Here is a 5753-nt window from a genome sequence, read left to right as displayed (position 1 = left end):
GACATTCTTGGTTATCTGTGCAGGTTTGGCCCCTGTTCCTTCAGAGTAAACCGGTACACCCACCTGTCAACACCCAGTTCTTTAGCGGAAACTGTAGTATAGCATTCAAAAAGTGAGTGTAACTTTGTAGGTTTATCTTTTCAGTTTCAGAACAATCCAAGGGCACGTAGACTTTCTTAGCCAGTAAATAACCATTAAATTTAAGTTCATCAAAGAAGTACCTGTTCACCCAGTACAGTGAGTTGATCAATGGCAGCAGGCCTGTAGACATCTGCAGCGACCAGCATACAACTCTTCCCCTGTAACCTAACTCTGGTATAAGTAATCCACAGGTTGTCGTATATTGAGGTCCTACTAAGATGCTTGGAAACAAAAGGCTGAGGAAAGTACCAGATTCTTCAGATGGAACGCGAGTTTTGCACAAACAGTAGTTTTCCCAACACCTTGCATATAAGCATAGGATCAATCCGAATAGAGTTCTTTTCTGGTCCTAGTCTAGTTCTAGTCGGTTTAGGAGTTAGATTTCTAGTCGTATTCAGTTTGGTCTTGTGGCCGTGTATAAATACGGGTGTAGTCCGCATCCTGTAACTCAATCCCAGAAAATAGAAAAAGAAAAAAAACAGGCACGATGCGTGCCTGTGGCCATCAATTGATCTTCGTGTGTGGCTTGGCGTGAGTGCTGGCTTGATTGATTTTGCTAGCTAGCTTGTACGTGCGCGTCTCACCGGAAATCAATTAGCTTGCTGTTGTTGCTTGCGTGAGAGAAGTTTAGGCCTGAGTTCCAACATTTGGTATCAGAGCCAGGTTAATCCGGCAAAGCGGTCCCTAGTAGACGGGAGCTATGCCGACGGATGCGGGGACGTCAGGAGCCGCGGCTGGAAGGAACTCAGCACCGGCGACGTTTTCGAGGCTTGATCGCAGCGACTACAGCATGTGGGCAATGAAGATGGAGGTGGCTATGGAATCTCAAGAGATCTGGGACGCAGTTGACCCCGACGGCGACACGTACGCCAAAGGAGCGGCGAACTATCGCATTGATCGCCTGGCATTGGCGGCCATCCATGCAGCTGTGCCGAACGATGTGCTACAACACCTGAAGGGGAAGAAATCTGCGAAGGATGCACGGGATACGATCAAGACCCTGCATCAAGGACACGAGCGTGTCCGGGAGGCAAACCTTCAAACTTTGCTGAAGAATTATGAGAGTTTGAAGATGGGAGAAGACGAGGCGGTCGACACGTTCGCAGCGCGTGTAACGACGCTCGTTAATGGGATCTGCGACCTAGGCGAGACACTCACCGAGATCTCCGTGGTCAGGCGGTTCCTACGCGCGGCATCACCAAAGTATATCCAGATCGTAACCTCAATCGAGCAGTGTGTCGATCTGAAGACCCTCACGGTGGAGGACTTGGTGGGGCGCTACAAGGCGCACGATGAACGACTCCGGATGGTGTTCGGAGACGACAAAGATGACGAGCATCTGATGATGACCCGTGCGCAGTGATCTGCTATGGCCGCAAGGAAAATTGGCGATTCGTCATCATCCAGTGGAAGAAGAGATCAAGCTAAAGGAGGAGGTCGAGCACAAGCAAAGAAAGCTCCTCAAGGTACCGAGGAGAAAGGTGCGGCCCCCAAGAAAAAGTTTGATCGCAAGAAGGTTAGATGCCACAACTGTGGAATATTTGGGCACTTCAAGTCGGAGTGCCGAAAGCCACAGAAAGAGAAATCATATATGGCCAGGGAAGAAGATGATGATCCGGCGTTGCTGATGGTAGAGATGTGCGAGCTGATGGAAGAAGGTGAAGAGGAAGTCATCGAGGAGAAGTCTGACTCCGTAACCCTTGTTGAAAAGAAAGTCTACCTACATGATAAAGCAAGAGTGAAGGCGGGCAATGTGTGGTACCTTGACACGGGCGCTAGCAATCACATGACTGGCGACAAAACCCAATTCGCAGAGCTTAACCTAGCCGTGGGTGGCTCGGTGCATTTTGGAGATGGTTCCACGGTGGCGATACAAGGGCGAGGCACAGTTCTTTTCGAGACAAGATTTGGCGATCACAAGGTACTAACTGACGTATATTATATCCCCAAGCTGAAAAGCAATATAATCAGTCTTGGTCAACTCGAGGAAAGGGGATGTAAAATCGTGTTAGAGGATGGGTACCTGTGGGCCTACGACCGACAACACAAGCTACTAATGAAGGTCAAGAGGGCAAAGAATCGCTTGTATATTCTTGACCTAGACGGAACAGAGCCGATCTGTTTGGTAGCTGGTCTTGATGATCCAGCATGGAGGTGGCACGCTCGCTACGGGCACTTGAATTTTCACTCGCTTCGACAACTCGGCCAGAAGGATATGGTGGTTGGGATGCCGACTGTGGATCATGTTGAACAAGTGTGCGATGGCTGCCTAGTAGGGAAGCAACGGCGAGCGCCGTTTCCCAGAGAAGCAAAGTACCGGGCAGAGAAGGTACTAGATTTATTTCATGGTGATCTGTGTGGCCCAGTTTCACCTGCAACCCCAGCCGGCAATCGCTATTTTCTACTCGTGGTAGATGACTACAGTCGGTACATGTGGGTTGTGCTGCTTAAAACGAAAGATCAAGCGTTTCAAGCATTCAAGAAGATCAAGATTGCTGCTGAAGTAGAAGCAGAGGCAAAGTTGAAGGCTTTCCGGACTGACCGAGGAGGAGAATTTATCTCACATGAGTTTGCTGCATATTGTGAGGAATATGGCATCAAGCGTTTTCTGACAGCCCCATACACACCGCAGCAAAACGGTGTTGTTGAAAGAAGGAACCAAACCGTGGTAGCAATGGCTTGAAGCATGATGAAGAGCAAAGGCGTGCCGGGGAGGTTTTGGGGAGAAGCGGTGACTACAGCGGTACACTTGCTAAACCGTGCACCGACGAAAAGTGTCATTGGCATGACACCCTATGAAGCTTGGTGTGGAAGAAAACCTTCGGTCGATCACCTTTGTACTTTTGGATGCATGGCACATGTGAAGAATGTTTCTGGACATGTGGGAAAGCTGGAAGACTGGAGTAAGCCGACGATCTTGATGGGTTATGAAGCAGACTTGAAGGGACACTCGAAGGTTTATCGTGTGTACGATCCACAAACAAGAAAAGTTCACGTGGCACGCGATGTCGTCTTTGAAGAAGAGAGAGGGCATGGGATTGGTCCTCAAACAAAGAAGAGAATTAACAAAATTCGGATGATATGTTTGTTGTATCTTACCCTGTCCCTGAGCATGCAGGTCATAACCATGGAGAAGGCCACGACCATGACGCAGGTGGCAGAGATCCACCAGGAACGCTGCCGGGCCACGGCGCTACACCGGTGTTCAGCTTCAGTAGATCACCGGCCTCATCCTCTGCCGCGGCAAGATCCGCGGCAGGAACAGCGGCAGGAATCTCTACCGCGGCAGGATCCGCGACAGAAAGTTCTGCCGCGGCAGCAACCGCGGCAGGAAGATCTGCGTCTGCCACGAGGCGAGAGATGGCAGAAGTTTCTGCAGCGGCAGAAAATCCCTCTGCCGCGGCAGGAGCGAGTGAAGGGGAGGATGCAGCAGCCGGCGGAGACGCTGAAACTTCTACCGCGGCAGCAACCTCTCAAAGGGCATCGACGATGGTACGATCGCCGGTGCAGACTCGGTCGCGGACTCGACGACCGACGCCTGAACGACTTCGACCTCTATCGGAGTTGTACCCTTCTCCAAAGAAGTTGATCCGCAAGACGAAGACAGTCAAGATGAAGCACACAACGAAGGAAAGGTGCTTGCTAAGTACCGAAGAACCAACCTCGTTTGAAGAAGCTAGCGAGGAGGAAAGTTGGCGCAAGGCGATGGAGGAGGAGATGGGATCAATCCAAGATAACAAGACATGGAGCTTGGTTGATCCCCCTGCAGGGCATAAACCCATAGGCCTCAAGTGGGTATTCAAAGTGAAGAAAGACTCCAATGGCAATGTGGTAAAGCACAAAGCACGCTTGGTAGCAAAGGGCTATGTGCAGCAACAAGGCGTTGATTTTGAGGAAGTGTTTGCTCCAGTCGCAAGGATGGAATCGGTACAGTTGTTGATTGCTTTGGCCGCTCAAGAATCCTGGAAGCTGCATCATATGGATGTGAAGTCAGCGTTCTTGAACGGTGACCTACAAGAAGAAGTATATGTACAACAACCTCCAGGTTTCGTCGAAGGGGGAGCGGAACATAAGGTGTTGCCACTGCACAAGGCATTGTATGGGCTACGGCAAGCACCGAGGGCATGGAACACCAAGCTGGACGCTACACTGGTGTCCCTCAGATTTGAGAAGAGTCCATTGGAGCATGCTATGTACAAACGAGGTGATGGGAAGGAGCGGCTCCTAGTTGGAGTCTATGTTGATGATCTGTTGATCACGGGTGCAGATGAGAGGGAGATTGCAAGATTTAACAAGCAGATGCTAGATCTTTTCAAGATGAGTGACCTTGGTTTGTTGAGCTACTACCTCGGGATAGAAGTATGTCAGCGAGGAGACTCAATAACTTTGTGTCAAGAAGCTTATGCAAGGAAAATCCTTGAGAAGTGCGGCATGGAAGAGTGCAATGCTACCTCAGCACCGATGGAAGCAAGGCATAAATTGAGCAAACACAACAAAGCATATCCTGTTGATAGTACCGAATATAGAAGTATTGTGGGAAGTCTGAGATACTTGGTAAATACAAGGCCAGATTTGGCATACTCAGTTGGGATCGTTAGTCGATTCATGGAGAACCCCACAACAGAACACTTTGCAGCGGTGAAGATGATTTTGCGGTACATCAAAGGAACCCTGAATTATGGGTGTGTTTACTCAAAGAAGAAAGAGGAGAAGACACGACTAGTCGGGTACAATGACAGTGATATGGCCGGCGACGTTGATGACCGTAAAAGTACTTCGGGCATGGCGTTTTTCCTAGGTGGAAATATTGTGAGCTGGATGTCACAAAAGCAGAAGGTTGTGGCTCTATCCTCGTGTGAAGCTGAATACATTGCAGCAGCTACCGCAGCATGCCAGGGAGTGTGGCTAGAGCAATTGCTTGCTGATCTACTAAACCGAGAATCAGAAAAGTTTGAGTTGAAGATCGACAACAAGTCCACTATATATCTGTGTAAGAATCCAGTGTTTCATGATAAAAGTAAACATATCGACACCCGGTTTCATTACATACGAGGATGCGTGGAAGAAGGCAAGCTTGATGTTGATTATATCAGTACAGATGAGCAGTTGGCCGACATATTGACGAAGTCTCTTGGAAGAGTGAAATTTCAAGAGATGAGGAAGAAGATCGGCGTCGACGTTATCAAGTAGAAGTTCGTTTTGATCTTAGGGGGAGAATGTAAGCGTAGGATCAATCCGAATAGAGTTTTTTTTTGGTCCTAGTCTAGTACTAGTCGGTTTAGGAGTTAGATTTCTAGTCGTATTCAGTTTGGTCTCGTGGCCGTGTATAAATACCGGTGTAGTCCGCACCTGTAACTCAATCCCAGAAAATAGAAAAAGAAAAAAAACAGGCACGATACGTGCGTGTGGCCATCAATTGATCTTTGTGTGTGGCTTGGCGTGAGTGCTGGCGCTTGAATTATTTTGCCGGCTAGCTTGTACGTGCGCGTCTCGCCGGAAATCAATTAGCTCGCTGTTGTTGCTTGCGTGAGAGAAGTTTAGGCCTGAGTTCCAACATTGCAGACCTGCCAGTAAGATATCCGTCGGGCCAGTTTTCGCAAACACCTTAAATT

At 48.9% G+C, this 5753-nt stretch overlaps 1 long non-coding RNA gene across 1 annotated transcript; it reads right to left on the bottom strand.

Moving 5' to 3' along the window:
* LOC112268929 lies at positions 1 to 403 on the bottom strand. The gene is made up of 3 exons (XR_002960476.1): positions 391 to 403; positions 222 to 299; positions 1 to 63 (listed from the first exon to the last, which is right to left on the bottom strand). It is a non-coding gene; the product is annotated as an uncharacterized LOC112268929 (long non-coding RNA).
* Positions 404 to 5753: the final 5350 nt, after the last annotated feature.

The sequence above is a fragment of the Brachypodium distachyon genome, chromosome 4 (assembly GCF_000005505.3).
Source record: "Brachypodium distachyon strain Bd21 chromosome 4, Brachypodium_distachyon_v3.0, whole genome shotgun sequence".
NCBI lineage: Eukaryota > Viridiplantae > Streptophyta > Magnoliopsida > Poales > Poaceae > Brachypodium > Brachypodium distachyon.
This window is presented reverse-complemented; position numbering and strand designations above follow the sequence as displayed.